This window comes from Pteropus alecto, unplaced genomic scaffold (assembly GCF_000325575.1).
Source record: "Pteropus alecto unplaced genomic scaffold, ASM32557v1 scaffold134, whole genome shotgun sequence".
Taxonomy (NCBI): domain Eukaryota; kingdom Metazoa; phylum Chordata; class Mammalia; order Chiroptera; family Pteropodidae; genus Pteropus; species Pteropus alecto.
Window position 1 is genome coordinate 3,583,066 of NW_006436283.1, and position 4,686 is coordinate 3,587,751.

The 4,686-nt window shown below is 61.2% G+C and overlaps 1 protein-coding gene across 1 annotated transcript in view; it reads right to left on the reverse strand.

Moving 5' to 3' along the window:
* The window catches only part of SEPT9 (septin 9), a 139,976-nt gene extending 136,377 nt beyond the window's left edge, over window positions 1-3,599 (reverse strand). Inside the window, exon 1 of the mRNA XM_025047177.1 lies at window positions 3,369-3,599. The gene's annotated coding sequence lies outside the window, so the exon portion shown is untranslated. The remainder of the gene's footprint in view (window positions 1-3,368) is intronic.
* Window positions 3,600-4,686: the final 1,087 nt, after the last annotated feature.

Here is a 4,686-nt window from a genome sequence, read left to right on the forward strand (position 1 = left end):
GTGCGGCCGCCTTGTGCTCCCTGCTGCCGCCCCTTTTCCTGTCCTGGAGGCTCCAGGCTGCCAGCAGTCACGCTTCACAGAACCAGGTCAGATTAGGGCCGGAACAAAGCTCAGTTGTTACACAGCTTCCGAGAAGCCACTGACAGCAAGAGGCCCGGGGGCCACCACTCCCTGTGTCTCAATGTCGCCCTTCATGCCGGCTGCAAACAGACCCGAGCCCCGGGCGGGACAGGGAGATAAGGGAGAGAGAAACCGGGCTGGGAGCAGAGCACCAGCTCGATGCCACGCTCAAGGCCGGGGACCCAGGGCCAGGCTGCCCGTCCCAGGAAGGGCCCGGTGCAGGAAGGTCATGCAGAGCCTGGCACGCAGTGGCGCCAGGCAGACGCTTCTGGAATGAAGGACTGAACCAGAGGAAAGTTGACACAGACCAGCAACCTGGGCGCCCCGAGCTCAGGAGCGCGGCTGCAGCAAAGCCCGCTGGCCTCAGACCTCCTGGCAAAGTCCCTGGGGCCCAGGCCCAGCTGGGCCAGCAGGGAAGGGACGGGGGGGACCAGCCCACCAGACTCAGGGACCCTTCAGTGTCCCCAAGGAAGCTCAATACCCAGAAGGCCAGGTGTCCACAGTCCCAGGCCTGACTGCAGCACCCCCCACCCCAGGGCCCGGTGCCTGCCAGGACAGGCTCCCCTCAGTCAGTGCTTCCAGGCCGGCTGACCTCTGTCAGTGGCCATCGGGACTCCTCGGCCGAGGTCCCTCCAGGAGACCCAGTCCCTCATTGTGGCAGGGGCTGTTCACCTCACCACTTGTACCCACCGATTCCTCATAAACCTAGAGCCTAGAGCCCAGGTGTTCCAAGGTTATTGCTCCAACGGGCAGAGGCACAGGCACCCAGCATGTCATTTCCCTCCCCACCCAAGTGCTCAGAGGCCTCAAGCCTGGGGCTTCTCCCTCCGGCCCTCCCCTCCCCCAAGGCCGCCAGCTGAATCAGCAGGGAGCTGACTCTCCTCCCCCACCCGCACCCGCACCCCGGCCGGGCCTGCACTGCTGTGTGCTGAGCCTTCCTTATCAAGTACATCTCAAGCAAACTGCAGAGCCCACGCAAGGCTGCCCATGGACAAACAGTGTCAGAAACAAGGTCCCCACAGGGCCCATCCACGGGGGGCTGTCCGGGGCGGGCAGAGTCTCAGAGGAGAGGGGGACTGCCTCCTTCCTGCTCTTGGGGTCCTCGGGTCCTCAGGTGAGATGTCCTGCACTGACACCCAGCTGAGAGCCCCCACGCCCACCTGGACGCGGGCTCTAGGCGGCTGCTCCTTAGCTGTGACCCCATGTCCCCACTGCGCCTGTCCTGGCCTGGACACACAGGGGGCTCCAGGAAGAAGGTGGGCTGTCTCGCACTCAGGTGTGTTGTCAGGCGCCTGGCACCGGGCTCTCAGAGCCCCTCCGGGAAGGCTGGGGAGATGCCGACAGGCAGGTGACTGTGGTCTGGGCTGAGCCGAAAGGGCGGGCGGGCAGGCCACACGCCTGAGCTTGCCTCCCCATCTGCAACAGGCCGAGGGGAGGGCTGGCCCCAGGACCCAGGCTCTGACGACTCGGGGACCGTGGGGGTCCAGAAGGGTCCGTGGTCCTGGGCATGAGTCCAACAGGGCCACAGAGGAACTGCACGAGGTGGCTCTTCCTCTCCACCCAGGTCCCCTGCACGAGCCAGGACAAGCTTGGACATGAGACGAGAGGCAACAGAACAGACGAGGGAGGGGGCGGAGGGGCCAGGGCAGAGAGGAGGAGGAAGCCCTTAGCACCCTTCCCGCTCACCCATCACCCCGGGTAGCTCCTCCCCTTCCCATAAGTCAGCTCCCGGAGCACTGGGTGGGGGAGGTGGGTGAGCAACAGGTCTAATCTCCCTCCCAGGACAGCCTCGGCCCTGCCAGGCCCTGGAGAAGTCACCAGGCACAGGGCTTTGTAACCTCTGGCAGGCCAGGTACTCCTCTAGGATCTTCCGAAAGCCAGGAAGAATCTCAGAATAATTCCCGCGTGCATACACAGACCAATCCCCGCCCCCTACTTCACGGCTCTTGAGCCTCCCGGAAATGTCCCCCTCATCCTCTCCACCACCCCCCCCAGTGCCACTGAGGATTCCCAGAGGAGCCAGAGACACCAAAGGGCAAGCTCTGCGTGACCCAGAGTGCAAAAGGAAGCCCCAAACGCAGAACACCGGAGGACCAGACAGGTCCAGCCTGCAGCCCAGTCCCACGCCGAGGGGCAGGGGCAAAGCCCAGCCACAGGCCTGGCCTCCGCCCAGCAGAGGTCCGGGAGGGGTGCCAGCAATAACCAAGATGACAGCACCACCAAGTTCGAGAGCGGGCACCTCCAAGCCTGTTTCATGTGAAATCACTTAATCAGCACGACAAATTAGCAGTATCCCCGCGTTACAAATGAGACGCCCAATATCAACGAGTTAACACCGGGAGCCGCCGCGATGAACCACTGGGCCACACTGCCTGTTGATTGCCATCAGTTCTGCCCCCACAGGAGCGACAGGTGAGGCGGACTCTGAAAAAGCCTGGAGCGAACTGAAGCTGCCGGAGAGCGCCTGCCCCAAGCACCCACCTGGGGTCCCACAGCCCCCATCGGGGCCTTTGCTTCGTCCCCACCTGGAAAGACCTTTTTTAGTCTCCACCTACTCGAAATTTCTCATTCCTCAAGGCCTAGCTGAATCCTGCCTCCCCCCAAACCTCCCGACAGGCCCAGGACATCCTATAGCATGTGGCACCCTTACCTGCGCAGGTGTAAGGGGTGTTAAGGAACCGGCGCCTCACCTACATCCTGCCTCTCCGGTGAGAATAAGCTCCCCGCCAGCAAGGACCACAGGATGTGCGTCCAGTGAGTGAGTGTGGACTCACATGCGCGATCCCTCCCGAAACATTTTAAAAATTTCCCCCTTTTCAGAGACTCGTGAGTGCTCAAACCAACTCTCATCATAATCATGAGATTTGCTCTCAAGCCCGATAATCCCACCCAGCCCGGGTGAAAAGCGAAGCCTTCCTGGTTGTCCTTGGATTTTCGATGCTGGGGGATTTTAACACCCTCTGCTGCTTTCCTTAATATCATGGCATTGGTGTTATGCAGGGGTCAGTCTGACTTAAGCACCAAGAGAACCGTAGTACACTTAGAACAGAGCCAAGGGGGCCACCGCCCTGGGCCAGCCCCCTCCAGCCTGCCCCACACACTGCATCAGAGTGACCCATGACCCAGAACGCCTTGGCTCACCGCCAGGAGGGGGACAGCCTGGAAGTGGTCCAAGCCTTCCAGGGCTCCACCCCGTAGGTAAACACAGGGGCCCGCTGGCTGCCTTTCCAAGGCTGGCTGCTACTCACCCCATACACGCCGCTTCCACCCACTGCAGAAAGCTCCATTTGTTTTCCCCTGGGGGCGAGGTAGGCGTGGAGAGGAGACTTTAGACCCACCGGCACCTGCTGGCACCTGTAACGGGGTCTCGAAGTTGCCCCAGTAAAACACCAAGGACTCCGACCGCCCCCACTGTCCGGACTGAGCGGCGGGAGGTGAAGTTCGGGGGCCAAGGAAGGAACACCCACAGACCAGCCGCACTGGGCTGCGGATCACAGCGAGGGGCCGCACTGCCGGCGATGCCCACAACCATCTCAAGTATGTGGAGCATGCTGGGGAGGAGGGGAGGCCGAGCACCAAACCCCAGCACACGCCACCTGGACGCCCCCGCCTCCCACCATCGTGCGCCTGGCATAGAGCTGTGTTCAGGGCGTCTGCAAACCGTGCTGTTTGCGACAAGGCGGTGAGAGTTGACATTCTAAGCCAGTGACCCAGAAGGGCATTTTCGGGAAGTTCTGAGTAACCCTCCTTGAGACCAGTTATCTATTCTCTTTTTGGGTTCTAAAAGTAGAAAACAGGACACTGAGCAATGGCCCCAAAGGCAGGGAGATGGTCCAAATGGCTCTTCTGTCCTCTTACCGATAAAAATTATTTCACGAGTCCTTGGCAGAAAACTTCATGTCCAAACAGATTAAGGGAAGGAACATCGACAGAAAGTGTGCAGGGTGAGCAGAGGAGATACCGTTTATTAGCTGACAACCAAGGAGGGCGAAGGATCGCGCCTGGATCCCTAGAGGAAAAGAGCACGGAGATCTGGTCTGCCCTTAACGTGCCCTACCTAGGGCTTGAGCAGTGGAACTTCCAAGGACCCAAGGGGAAAGGCTGATAAAGGGTCCTCCACCTGTGTGAAGTCGGACCAGCTGACCTGCAAGCACCCGGATGGCCACCTGAGGCCCAGAAAGTGAATCTGCGTTGCCAAGGAAGGTGAACCCGCGTTGCCAAGGTCGGGCACTGCAGGATGGTCCCATCTGGCGAACCTCCTGGCTCCACTGGGTGGAGGAATAAGGGGTTTCTCTGAAGGGCGCTGTGGCCCTGACTGCCAGGCTGGGGGCTGAACCCAAGGAAATCGTCCGCTCAGCCCCGATACACACGGGGACACACCCACACCCACAGAGACACACAGAGACACACAGAGACACACAGACACACAGACACACACACACACACGCACACACACAGCTGAAGCACCCCAACGGCGGGTCCTGGAAACACCGATTCCAGCAAGGGCGCAGGGCGAGCAGGAGGGACGGCCAGCCCGCGGCCCGCAGCGGCCCAGCTGAGCGAGGA